The sequence below is a fragment of the Colobus angolensis genome, unplaced genomic scaffold (assembly GCF_000951035.1).
Source record: "Colobus angolensis palliatus isolate OR3802 unplaced genomic scaffold, Cang.pa_1.0 Scaffold40, whole genome shotgun sequence".
Taxonomy (NCBI): Eukaryota; Metazoa; Chordata; class Mammalia; order Primates; family Cercopithecidae; genus Colobus; species Colobus angolensis.
In genome coordinates, this window is record NW_012117377.1 from 4,445,335 (window position 1) to 4,460,178 (window position 14,844).

A 14,844-nucleotide genomic window follows, 5' to 3' on the forward strand; every position below is an offset into this window, starting at 1 on the left:
AAAAAAAAAAAAAATTGATGGGTGACCAAATGGAAATGACCAACTATATCATCTCCAACTCCTAACCAGAAGCCCAAAGACTCTTTCAGAGTTACTATATTGAGGAGCTCTTCACCATGCTCTGTTCTTTCAAGAAGCATATCCTCCCATTCTTAAAAATAGGAAAGAAATAAAAGACTACACTAAGGTAAGTACATTCAGCATGCCCAGTAGCTCATCTCTGTCTGCAAATCTTTTTGCCTGAATATGTTCTCCTCAACACTCACATTTTGCCTGGGCATATCAACTTCCTTTCCTTCATCTCGATACCAACTCTGTGACAGTTATTCTAAACCCAATACAAAAGTCAAGTAAAGTGAGATATCCAAATAGAAAAACAAATAGCCTAATAAAATAATAAAGACAACTATCTGAAAGCCATAGAGGGCCAGGCATGGTGGCTCATGCCTGTAATCCCAGCACTTTGGTAGGCCAAGGCAGGCGGAACATTTCAAGTCAGGAGCTCAAAGTCAGCCTGGCCAACATGGGAAAACCCAATCTCTACTAAAAATACAAAAATTAGCCAGGCATGGTGGTGCATGCCTGTAATCTTAGCTACTCAGGAGACTGAGGCAGGAGAATCACTTGAACCCAGGAGGTGGAGTTTGCAGTCAGTCAAGAACGTCACCGCACTCCAGCCTGGGTGACAGAGCAAGACTCCATCTCAAAATAAATAAATAGGCTTGGAGTGGTGGCTTACTTCTGTAATCCTAGCACTTTGGGAGGCCAAGGCAGGCAGATTGCCTAAGCTTGGGAGTTTGAGACCAGCCTGGACAACAAGGTGAAACCCCGTCTCTACTAAAATACAAAAGAAATTAGCCGGGCGTGATGGCATGCACCTGTAGTCCCAGCTACTCGGGAGGCCGAGGCAGGAGAATTGCTTGAACCCAGGAAGTGGAGGTTTCAGTGAGCTGAGATCGCACCACTGCACTCCAGTCTGGGTAACAGAGCAAGATTCCATAACAAACAAACAACCAACCAAACAAATAAATAAATGCCATAGAGGGTAAATACCTGCCTCTTTTGAACTCCTTCTTGTACACTGCTCATTATTGATGTTTTGTCAATATAAATGCTAGTTATCAGCGGGGATATTCCACCTGTTCCATGCGGCCCCTGCCTTTCTTTCTTCCTCCTTTACACTTAGAGGACATGAAGGCTTCTAATTCATCTTGTTCTATTGTTAAAGAAAATGGGCAGAGAGATAGTAAAGCACTCCTTTTCCTAAACCGCCTTCAACAAAGCTCTGAGGATTGTTGTCTTGTCATTACCTTGTTTTTGTAACATTCCCTTGAGTGAAAAAAACCACAACCATGATGATAATTAATTTTCAGTTTTTGGCTTATAGGATACCCTTATGAATAAGTCCCCAATAGGCCTGCACTCTTGGTGTGACCAGGAAGTCAGGAGGATGAGAAGGCAGGAATTACTTGGTGGCTTATTGGGAGCAGCACTGTGAGCAGGCTGATCAGTGTGGAGAAAAAGCATTTGAAATGAGAGCTAGGGACTCCAGAGATAAATGTACATTCTTTGCACTTTCACACTCCTGAAACGCCCCACCAAAAGTTAGCATCAGCCTTGAGCGCTGGATTTTTGAAGCATTTCAATGCCTATCTCTCCATACTTCCTTCTCTTCTTATCCATCTTTTCTTGGTTCTCGTGGGAGATGTTTTATTAGTATGAACAAATGGGCTGCTGTTGGAAAGTTCCCAAGTCAGTTTTTGAAGGAGATTTGAAATCTCAGATAATAGTGTCTTGGCTCATGATGGCTGACTATGGAAGACCCCTTTCCCACACACAGGCCAAATATTCTAAGCGCGTGTGCACACACACACACACACAAAGGTTGGAAAATAATGCCCAATGGGGAACCATGGAATATGAATGGAATTATGACTGCCAAGTGCAGAACATGATTCTCTAACAACAGACCCCTCATGCTGGAAAGAAAAGAATAACAATGTCTGTATGTACAAAGAGAGTATCTGTACACACATGCATGCACACACATATGCATACACTATAGCAGGATACTACATAAAGTCACTGTACCACTTAGCATGCCTTGTCATTTGCTTAGTAGAAGACTTCTCTCCATCATCTGAATGAGAGTTTACAGGCCAGGGTTATAATTAAGGATATTTCAGGAGTTTCATAAAAAGTTCACGTGAAGATGTTTCATCTTCACCAAAACATCTGTTTTGAGATTTTACTAGATATATTAAATGACTATCTATTTCTCTTATTAGAGCCTTTTAAGAGTGGACCTGGTTGGGGCTGAAAATATAATATTTTGAATATACTTATGAGAAAATATCCTCAAGATGTTAGGAAGGGGCAGAAAATGAGATGAGCCTGGAGTATTCTGTAGTACCACAGCATAAGGAAGTTCCCCCAAATAAAAGGATGTGGGCATGTCAAACAGACACAGGAACTCACCTAAAAGAGCTTCTCATGACCAAAGCAGGAACAACGTAAAGAATAATAAAAGTAACATCGAACTGGATTTTACCTACAACATAAGATAAATACCCCAGGGTTCTACTGATATAAATAAAGGATTGGATAAATAGATATTGAGGGAAAATAGATGAATCTTCCTTACAAAAAATTACAAAGAATAAATGCAGCTACTCCCTAGCCCCTGCAGGAGTTGCTGAATGTGTGGATGTGGGACTTCATGTCCAGCTTCAAAAAATTAGAATGTAGAAAGGGAAAAGTAATAACTTTACAGTGAGAAACCTGGCAAACACCAGTTCCACCAAACAATAAAGATTAGCATCATCAATGTCACATAAATAGCATGTATGCTGTGATATGATATAACAAGAAGTGCACTTTACCTCTGTGGTACTCCATCCTAAAGCCCATAGTCCCAGTCTAATCATGAAAAAAAAATTCAACATACTGAAAGTGAGGGACATTCTATAAAAGATCTAACCTATATGCCTTTAAACTGTCAAGGTGGTGAAAAGTAAGGAAAGCTTGAGAACTGTCATGGACAAGAGGTGACTAAGGACACACGACAACTAAATGCAATGTGGTATCTTGGATGAGATCCCGGAACAGAAAAGGGACGTTAATTTAAAAACTAGTGAAATTCAAATAAAGTGTGGAGTTGAGATGTTAACACATTATGGGAAATGAAAATCAGAAAAAAAGGTGTATAGGAGATGCTTGTACTATCTTTGCAAATTTTCTGTAGCTCTAAAGGTATTCCAAATGAAATTTTTTTTTAATAGAAAGATACATTGGGAATCTCATAGGTAGACTCTTAGCAATGTGTGCACATGTCATGGACATATCATGGATTAAAGCAAGAGGATTTCAGGGAATGGAAAAGTTTGGAATCAGTTGAGTCAGAGTCATAGTAGACGATTCTTAATAATCAAGGCTGGCCAGCCTTTAAGAGTACTTCGGTGGATTTGACCAGGTGCGGTGGCTCACGCCTGTAATCCCAGCACTTTGGGAGGCCAAGGCGGGTGGATCACAAGGTCAGGAGATCGAGCCCATCCTGGCTAACATGGTGAAACCCCATCTCTACTAAAAATACAAAATAAAAATTAGCTGGGCATGGTGGCGGGCACCTGTAGTCCCAGCTACTTGGGAAGCTGAGGAAGGAGAATGGCATGAACCCAAGAGGCAGAGCTTGCAGTGAGCCAAGATCATGCTACTGCACTCCAGCCCGGGAGACAGTGCAAGACTCTGTCTCAAAAAAAAAAAAAAAAAAAAAAAAAAAAAAAGTATTTTGGTGGGTTTGACACATTCCCTGCTGCAGAGTGTCTTACAGTCTCTGATCAAGTGCACTCAGCCAGTGCAGGGCAGGAGCTAAATAATGAGCCAGCAGATTCAGGCAAGGCAACAAGCTAGAACAATGTACTCAGAAAAAATTTTAAAAGTTAATGTTCTCCTCTAGACTAATGAAAATGGAGCTATATGGAAGTTGAAATTCCCAAAATAGTCCACCATAAACAGTAACATTGGATATTGAAATAGATCACTAAAGTGACTCCATTTCCCAAGTCTCAGGAGAAAATCAACGAAATCTCAACCTGTGGGATGGTTTAGATGCAGCCTTGTATATTACCTTCTTCATCTGACAATTGTAACTGTGTGAATGCCTATTGGGAAGCTTCTCATGCAAACCTGAGGTTTCTTTCCACTGAATTCTTTTTTCTTTCTTTTATTTATTTATTTTTTTTGGAGACAGGGTCTCACTGTTGCCCAGACTAGAGTGTGGTGGCATAATCATGGCTAATTGCAGTCTCGCCCTCCTGGGTTCAAGTAATCCTCCCCCCTTAGCCTCCTGAGTAGCTGGGACTACAGGCATACAGACACATGCTACCACACCTGGCTAATTTTTTAATCTTTTGTAGAGACAGGTCTCACTATGTTGTCCAGGCTGGTCTCAAACTCCTAAGCTCATGCAATCCTCCCAGCTCAGCCTCCTAAAGTGCTGGGATTACAGGCCTGAGTCACCTGTACTCAGCCTCCAGTGAATTTTTGTTGCATATAACATCTGTAGCATTTATCTAGCAGGTCGCATATGCCATCTTATTCTTTCACTTCAGTGTCTAAGTCCCGTCTTACTCAACACACTTTCATTGATTCATTTACTTGCTGTTTCAATAATCAAGTTAATCAATATTAGGCATCTACCAGGCACTGCATTTGACATTAACAGTACATTCTTATAAGACACCATTGCTGCCCTCAAAAACTTTCCATTGAGGGCAAAAGATATACAGTCAATTAAAAAAAACAGTATTGTTAAGAGTTATAATATGCTGTCCATGATGTTATGGGACCACATAGGAGGGACACCCAACCAGGCTTTAGGTTTAGAAATGATGACATGTAAGTTGAATCTTGAAAGACAACCAGATCATAAGTAACCTGAGGCCAAAGGCCCACTCATATATACTGAATCTTCCAAAGTCTGAAGCTCAACTCAGTAGGCAGTAGGTATTGGAATGTTTGTTAATTATAATTATACTAAGATGGATAATATGAATCAAGACCATAACAATGGCTTGGGTCCAAGATACAAAGAGCAGCATTCGAACTCTCAAGTGGTCTTTGGAATTTTCCCTGTTCATTCTTGTGTCCATCATGCCAATCACAATTTCTGGCACATCCCTGGCACTCAATAAATGTTTCCTGAATGAATGAGCTTGCTCAGACTCACCAGATCCAATTCAACAGCAAGTCTTATGAGCTCTTATTTTACAATACTTCTTGCATCGGTGCCTCATTAGTTTTCTACTTCCACCACCTCTTTTTACTTCCCTTTTCACAATTCCTATATGGACCACTAAAAGAGATGCTACACTGCTCTCCGCAATTCTAGAATCTCATTCCTCAACACTGCATGCCACCAGATTTTCTGAAACCTGAGCTTTCCAAATAAAGTATCTATTCAAATATCTCCCCTTTGCTTACAGAATAAAGCCCAGTATCTTCCAAGTCCTCAAGCCCATTAATCTACCACCGTGGGTGTTTTTACACCCAAGTCTTCCTTAAACAAATTCTGTCCCCAGATATACTTGTTAAGTCACTGCTCTCCCAGATAAGTTTTTGGCTGTCCAAATTCTGCTCAAAAGTCTTGATTCAGACCAGTCCTACAACCAGCAGCTCTTCCTCCAGGTCCTTAAGCCAGTACAAACCATCACCAAGAGTGAGGCCTTCCTTGATAACCTTCTCTGGACAAGGAATGATTTAAGGTCTCTGAAGCAAGAAGGTCACAATTCACTAAACAATTGCTCCTGGAAGGAACTCCAGAAAAGATAACTACTGGGTCCAGGCTTAATACCTGGTGATGAAATAATATGATACAACAAATCCCCGTGACATGTGTTTACCTATGTAACAAACCTTCACATGTATCCCCACCGCCAAGACCTACAATAAAAGTTGAAAAAAAGTCAAAAAGAAAAGGAAAAAAAAATGTTTTATCTGTTTTATCTTCCCTCCTGTTGAATAAAATAATAGATGTTCTACTAAAAAAGAGAATTTATTAAAGAGTGAGTAGTTTAGCGGGAAAGGCAAATGAAGATCCAACTAGATACATTGCCTTATGTGCAATGGGGTAACAGGGAAGGTTGTCTAAAGCCGATGGGGAGGTGAGGAGAGGGAAGGACCCAGGAAGCCTTACAGGGGAGATGACAAGAAGCAGTCACCCACATGAAGACAACAGTGACTGAGAACATCAAGGCCAAAGACCTCCACGGGTTAGAGAAAGTAGGACAGGAGAAGCATAAAGTCTGAGGAGGTACAGCTGGAGAGAAGCGGTAAGCAAGGCTAAGGGCACCGTAGGCATTTTATTTATTTTTTGTAAACTATCATGGAAACATACATAAAGATGTAAATCTTCTGTGTATAGTTCTGTAAACGTTTACTTTGTAACCAACACCTAAAAATAGAGATAGAACAATATTAGCTCCCCGGAAGCCCACTTCATGCCCATTTTACCCTCAAAAGTAATCACTAATTCTGAGTCCTACCTAGCTCTCAGCTTTAGCTTTGCCTTGTGTGTGTGTGGGTGTGTGTGGGTGTGTGTGTGGGTGTGGGTGAGAGAGAGAGTGAATGAGAGAGAGAGAGAGAGAGAGAGAGAGAGAGAGAGAGAGAGAGAGAGAGAGAGAGAGAGTTTCACTACTGTTGCCCAGGCTGGAGTGCAATGGCGCGATCTCAGCTCACTGCAACCTCAGCCTCCCAGGTACAAGCGATTCTCCTGTCTCAGCCTCCCAACTAGCTTTGATTACAGGCATTTGCCACCATACCCAGCCAATTTTTTTGTATTTAGTAGAGACGAGGTTTCACCGTGTTGGTCAGGCTGGTCTCAAATTGCTGACCTTAGGTGATCCACCTACCTCGGCCTCCTAAAGTGCTGGGATCACAGGCGTGTGCCACCACACCTGGCCAGCTTTGCCTGCTTTTTGACATAAATGGAATCATACTATCTATGTCTGTCTTCTTTCATTCATTACTATGCCTGAAAGAGTCATCCACATTATTGCATGCAGATGCAATAGATATATAATCTCTTTTCAATGCTCAATGTATTACACTGTATGGATAAGCTACAATATATCGATATATCGTCCATTCAACTATAGTTGGATATTAGGGATGCATCCTACTGTGAACAACTAAAATAATGCTTCACTAAGCATTTGTGTATATGTCTTCCATTAACCTGAGCACACATTTATTTGATATATACATAGAATTTAAATTTTATAGGTCAAAATATTAAAAGATGTGTTTAATGTAGTAGACACTGCAAACAGTTTTCCAAAGCAGCTATGAATGAAGTCCTATGAGAAGTTATGAGAGCTACAGATGCTCCCCATTTTCATCAATACATTGGTCACTGTCAATTATTTATTTTAATTTTAGCCATTCTTGTGTTTGAATAATGGTGTATAAATTTGTGTGAATTTTTACTTCTTTGATAACTAATGACATCAAGTACCTTTTCATGCATTTACTGCCCATCTGGATATCCTCTTTTGTGAAGTTCCTGTTCAAGTGTCTTCCTCACTTTCCTGTTGGGCTGTCTATGTTTTTCTTATTGATTTGTAGGTGCTCTTTACATATCCTGAATTAAAACTCTTTGTCAGAGTGTGTGTTAAAAATATATTCTTCTATAGTAAATTATATATATGTATATATATATCCTTCTACTTTGTGACTTGTCTTTCATGCTGTTAATCAAATATTTTATGGACAAGAGCACTTCTAATATAGTCCAGTTTACTAATCTAATAAATTAGGATTATTAAAACAGCTTCAACATTTTTCCTTAGTCAAGTTAATGAAGAAATTTTTTATTATTATATTTGTTCTAGAAGCCTCATTGTTTCACTTTCCAATTTAGGTTCACAACTCATATTAAACTGATTCATATTAAAACATAAATGAATATGTATTTTTAATGTGGATATACAACTGACCCAGCACCCTTTTCTGAAAAGATTATCTCTGTCCCACTGCATTACAGAGTCACTTTTATCATAAATAAAGTATCTATATCTGCACAGGTCTGTTTCTGCACTGTCTAGTTTGTCAATTGATCTATTTCTTTATCCTTGCACCAATACCACACTGCTTTAATTAATCTAGCTTTAGAATAAGTTTTGATACTTGGAAGCAGGCTTTGTTCTTCTTTTAAAAGATTGTCTTGGGTTGTTGGCACTTTGCATTTCCATATGAATTTTAGAATCATTTTTCAATACACACACACACACACACACACACACACACACACACTTGTTGACATTTTAATTGGAAATGGATCACTCTATAGGTCAATTTAGGGGAGAATTAAAAAGAGGTCTTACCAGATTTTATTTAATTTATTCCTAAGTATTTGATATTTTAATGCTAATGTAAACGGTAATTTTTTAAGTTTTAGATTGGAATTTCTAATAACTAAATTTTGCATATTGGCTTTGAATCCAGTGGTCCTGATAAATCCAGTGACAGTATTAATTCATTAAGTATATCTGCAGTTTTTTTTTGTATTTTCAAATGTACACAATCATATCGTCTGCTAACAGTGACAATGTCGTTACACATTTTCAATTCTTATATTTTTATATTTTTATTTGCTTTCATTGCCTTATTGTATTGTCTATTACTTCTGTACAACGCTAACAGGAAGCGATGACCATGGACATCTCTGTCTCACTCACAATCTGCACAGATAATTTTTCAATAGTTCACCATTAACTGTGATTCTTTTTAAAGAAATTGTTTATCAGAATAGTAAAGATTGCTTTTATTTCTTGTCAGTTGAGAATTGTATCATGCATGGGTACACAATTTCATCAAATCCTTTTGCTTCCTCTATTGAGATAACTGTATGGTCTTACTCTTTTATTTTATTAATATGATAAAATATAGTAATTGATTTTCAAATTTCATATCAACTTTGCATTACTGGAATAAAATGAATTTTGTTATGATACATTATCATTATGTATGACAGAATCCATTGCTTATTTTTTTAAACTATACTTTATCATCTAAACAACCAGTCCCTTGAAGGCAGTATTCTTATACTATTAATAGTTTGCATTTTTCTATTTAATCATAACACTGCAATTATATTGTAACTCTGTTTATACAACTTTAAACATCTTCAGGGAAGGGACCCTGTGCTGGTCTTTGTATTTAATAACATTGTTAATAACACAGTATATGTCCAATAAGTGCTTGTTGAATTAAAGACCTCACAGCTTCCTAACACAGTATCTTTCACGTGAAAGCCACTCAGTAAATATCTGGTGACAGATGAGTTTACCAGTTGGTACTTTTTTTATGTCAATGAGTCCCATCTTCTCAACTTAACTCCTCATGTTATTGCTGGATCAGACCTAACAACATACTAGCAGGAGCACAGTAATAGCTCAAGTCAGTGAAACACAAGACTCATTGCCTACTCAGTAGGATAAGGAAATATATTTATCACCCAATGGTCATGACATCCAGTCCCATGATGCCCAGGCAGGTAGTTCAACTTGGGCTGACTTCAACTGTCAGGCACAGTAAGATTTTCCAATGCAGATAAGGCTACCTGGGAAAGTTTTCCTCATTCTTCACTTAATTCCTCTCTTTCATAAGGACTAGGTTTGTGATTTTAGAAATTGGGCTCATTTTTCTCTCTTTCTGAGAACAATTTAAATGTGCTTTTTTGGTTAAAAGGGCTATCTCTTAACAACCACGGTTTGACCTTTCAACTGCACCTCAACATTTATGTTGTACCCTAAACTTTTAGCCCATAGTCTGTGCAGGTATGAATCTTAGGCAATTGGGTAATTTTAATGTCCTCAATATATAGTTTAAGCAACACTTCTGGTGTGAGATCTTGCCACAGACTCCACGCATGTCTAACTACGCCATCTATCAGTCAATTCAGTATGAGAACGTAACTTATTTTGACTACTGCCATGTTCCAGAAGTTCAAAAGACTCATCGGATTTATTTGGAGAAGAACTAAAAACTGTTACTTAAGTTTAAACCTGAGATAGTTATGGAAGTCTATAGAAAGAAGTAAAAACTTTTAGAGAAACTAGCCAGAAATTGGCATGTAGCTATTATATGGAAGAAGAGATGAAAAAGAAACCTTAAATGCAATCATCCAGTGCTTCTTAAATTAAATATATTAAATATGATATGTCCCTATCATTATGTTAAAATAAGTCAAGCCACACCCAAGAGAGTTCAAAGAAACCAAAGGTTCTTCAAAAGACACTGCAATGTCAACCTGCAGTGAGAGAAGTCCCTTAGTGGGTGGATATATGTTGACTGTAGTGGTGACCAGGACAGTGATGGACACGCCCTGAGATCCACTGGAAGACACTCACGAGACATCTAAACTTTCATGTCTTGACTGATGAGTTGCAGGCAGAGAATCCTGCCTGTACCTATAGCTTGCCTATGTTGTTTATCTAAAACCGCAGGAAATGATCCCAGTAAATGTTAATGTTCTTAAGCATTTGCCAGACTGTTTGTTTGTTGGATTTTTAATGGAACATTTTAAAGATTCATTCCCTTAGGCTGTCTTCTGGCACTTTACAGATCCACTCTGTGGAGTACAGTATTTTCATGGATCTGCTCCGTGGGACAAAAATGGCATTACACAATATGAGCCTAGACCACTGTGACCAAGTGTGCTCCAATCCATTTATCCTTTGCTCCTCGTGTGAATAATTTATTCCAGGAGGCAAATGTGCACTTGGTATTTATTTACTATTCACTGGTAACATAAACTCTATTTAAGCAGGTACAGATTCACACTTAGAGGAGACAATCATGTTTTTAAGTGTGAGGCACTTACTAAATAAACCAAGATACTACGGCTCACTACAAGTGTGAACATTAAGGATTCTGCTTTTATGCTTTATCAAATCTGTCTTCTGCTTTCTCTTTCAATTTTAAATGGGCTTTCTGAAACATCTTGCAGATAAATGAAATGTTGCTTGACTTAATTCCACCAGCACAAGTTGGGAAGAGAAGCAGAGGTTGGAGACAGGACAAGGAGTTGGTCTCTGCTAGCGGGACCAGCTAAGAGAGTGAGAACCAGAAAAGTCAGCCTCAGAATGGCCAGCCAGGGAGCAAGCAAGGGCTCCACTAGTCAGGAAGAGTCAGGTCCCCAGAGGATGGACAGGAAGCCAGGCAAAGAGATAGCACAACAGGCCCAGGACAGTGAGCCAGCCTTGCCGACCAAAGGACCTACTCACTTAGCGTCCAGGATCATCATGCAGGCTGATCTCAAATTTGAAATCTGGAAGCTCTTTGGGTGGAGTGGGAGGACTCAGCTCAAGAGCCAGGCAGCACCTGAGAAGTCATTACACCTACAGTTATTGTGTGTTGAGCATTTAACCCAGGCCAAACACTGCGCTAAGTGCTTTGTATGCTGCAGCAGTCTTGTGAGAGTTGGTCACAGATGTTCTCTTTCTTCTGGGTCTTAGTTGGATCCCCTTGTGTTACTCTTGAAGCGAGCCTTGACCATGAACCTTTCTTTGGCCAATACACATGAGTCATATGAATGGATGATTTTTGGGTGGAAGCATTGAGAGCCTAAATCATTACATGATTTTCCAATGCTCTTTAGCTGCTGTGGCAGCCACAAAAAATATCAGAATGGAGCTTCCATCGGGCAAGGCAACCAAGATGAGGATGGTCCCCAGCCAATAGGCACAGGTGAGATATGTGAGGTGGAAAGTATACTTTTGTGGTGTCCAAGTCTCTGACATTTGGACAATGTTCGTTCCTGCAGTACAGACATGGACTGTCTTGTTTCATTACGGCAAACCAGCGACTTCTCTCAGGGGGAACACAGTTGTGCATCTTGGTAACTGTGAGCCCTTTGCCCACAGAATTATTAAGAAATGAAATCGAAGCCTAAACCCAGGTCCCTCTCACCAGAGCCCCTACGCTTAACCACACTTTGACAGGAGCTAATTGAATAAGCAGGACAGAACATAAGGCATCTCCATCTTCATAAATAGCACCAGGAAACCTCTGTACAGTGTAGCTGGCATAAAACCAGGCAACAAAGTAGAGTGGGCTTTGCATCTCTCCCCCTTTAAAAAAGAAAAATGTTCAAAAAAGCATATAGCACCAAAGCATGCCAGCCTAATGCCATGTTATCCTCTGGGATAGTCATATCTTATTAAATGGTTACCTCCAAAGCAAGCCAGTCCTAGGAAGGCTGCAAGAGCAGGGGTGGATTAGAGGGTCTAGAAGTGGTCCCTTGCTCCTCTTGCTTTGCTGGACCAGAATCCTTCACTTTTACATTAGACCTAAAGTAAATACAGGATCCTACAGATAGCAGAACTTCCACTGTTTCCCAAGCCTAATGCCTTCCAGAGTTCTAGACATTAGGAAGCAGAACGGGAAACAAAAGATTTTAACAACCAAGAGCATTATTTGTAACTAGTAACACAACATTCTGTGTATAGCCAGCAATTTTACTTTTTCCTGAAATTTCCAAGTGGAATTCAAAGTCCAGCATTCTTGTTACAAAACATGACTTCCTCACAGCTTCTAATTCATTATTGTAGTATGAAATGATTCCCTGTATACATTTATTTCTTAGTAAGTATTCATCTTAAGTGTCGACCAACCAGTGATAGGAACCATATTTAAGGATTGATTCCAATCCTCAACTAATTCGGGTCATTTTTTTCTTGTCCAAGCTAAGAATTGGTCCAGTAGCCTTTAAATCAGAAAAGAAGAAATAAATTATTCTCACTTTTAGCAAAGTGGGTGGAAATCCATTCTTTAGTTGCCTGCTTTATATCACATTCTTGACTTTCAGATTAATCTGTCCCTCTGAATTCTGGACAGAGCCCACACACTGCCACATTTCATTTCAGGAAATTCTGTTATTATGATGACCAAATATGTGTGTCATTTGAAGTTATAACTTATTTATTTCCTTAATACTTAGATTGGCTTTTAAAGCACCAGCAAAATAACTGAGTAGGCTGTTTTCAGGCATATGATCTCCATCATAATTATTAATTTATTTTTTCAACATAATAAAAAAAGTGGCCATCCATTTGATTAGACAGACCAGAAGGGTGTTTTTAAACTGCTATATATCTCCTTTGAATTTCACATGACACACTCATCCTAATCCCTGCAACATATGAATCAGAAGGTGCCACATATGTTCAGAATGTTGTTTACCATGAAGTCAACAATACATTTTCATGCTTTCTGTAACAATGATACCAGGTTACATTTGTTATAGGTTTTTGACATCTCAAACATTAATTTCTATTAGCAATTACCGTCAAACTACCTGAAATATCATAGTGCATTCAACATGACATATATTATAAACACCTAGCTCTTGAATTCAAATAAAATTTACACTTGTATACTAATTTAAATTTTCATAGCACTTTTATTAATATTAATTCATTAAAAATGTTTGTGGATATTTCAAAGGAGCAAGAGGATATCACCAAGAAATTTATTTAAAGTCCTCTTTCTAGTTGAAAGGGGGTGTAGAGAAAAACATCAGAATAGATATATGCATCTCTCATTAAATGTAGTTGAAAAAGTAAAACAAATGCTACACTGATTTAAATATCAAATGAGGAGAGTGATTTTTAAAAAATGAATGCAATGCTCTCTTTTGGAGTATCTGAGTGAAGAAGAAAGCATCAACGCTCACAGGCTTTCAAACAACCACATCTTCCTTTCCCTGGTCTCCAATCCTCAGAGGAGGTTGAGTATCCCATACTCATGCAGAAAGGTGAGGCTGCCATGGCTCACATGGTATGACTTGATACTTTCAATGAAAATCTAAAAATGAGAAAGCATTGAAGTATAATGCGTGCACCGCTCATGACTCAAGACATAGTCATAGAAGGCTGCACTACTGATTTTCAGTAAGAGAATAAAGGAAATAGACCAGCTAAAAGCACAAACTGCAAAAGAGCACACATTCAGAGTGAAACTAAAAAGAAGATAAGTTCTATCACCCTCCCAAGGCTAGACTGTTAACCATGATACTAAAATCAACCACATCATTGGTTGATTACACGCTCTTTGCATGTAATACATAAAGATGCTGTTTGCCCCCTTTAAACTAATTTACACCACCAGCCCCTTCACTAATTCTGGAGCGGGCATGTTTAATGAATACTGTAGCCTTTCAAACAGCTTGCCATCCTATAAATCTTCAGCGGCTTCCATGGTCTTAAGGATATGAGGCATCCTTTTGACATTAGCAAATGGCTCTCCACACACAAAACAGTGCTGTTACCCAACTCAAAGCTTCATTTTAGAGCTTTCAGTGACTTCATCAGGCCCTCAGAAAGCAGGCACAGACGTTCCTTTCAGATTATTATAATAGAGAAATGCCCCTTCTTCGCGTGTTTCCTCCTGGGAAGAAGCCTGTTGGTGCTGCAGAGCCCAGAAGGAACGCTCTGGGGGGCAGATCGGATGCAGGTCGGTGCAGCCGTTGGAAATGCGTGACTTCCAGGAGTTCTTGGTCTGATCTTTTTTATCATTGTTGGCGTCCTGACCCAAATACAAGGAAACCTCCACATTCCATTAGCAGACTCAATTTGGATTCTGCAGCTCTGCAGGGAGAAATAGCATCTTCTCCTTAGCTAGTTGTGCTGCACTCTTGAGATAATTCTCTTAGTTTAATTTGAACATTTGGTTTAAGAATATGCTGATGGATCAGATTTGAAACTGTGGATCCACTAAACGCCTTTTTAGAAGGTTCTTTCTTTCTTTCTTTCTTCTTTCTTTCTTTCTTTTTCTTTCTTCCTT

General features: G+C 39.0%; 1 protein-coding gene across 2 annotated transcripts in view; it reads right to left on the reverse strand.

The window, feature by feature from the left end:
* PLD5 (phospholipase D family, member 5) overlaps positions 1–14,844 on the reverse strand; it is a 442,862-nt gene that overhangs the window by 426,941 nt on the left and 1,077 nt on the right. The gene's annotated exons all lie outside the window — the stretch shown is intronic.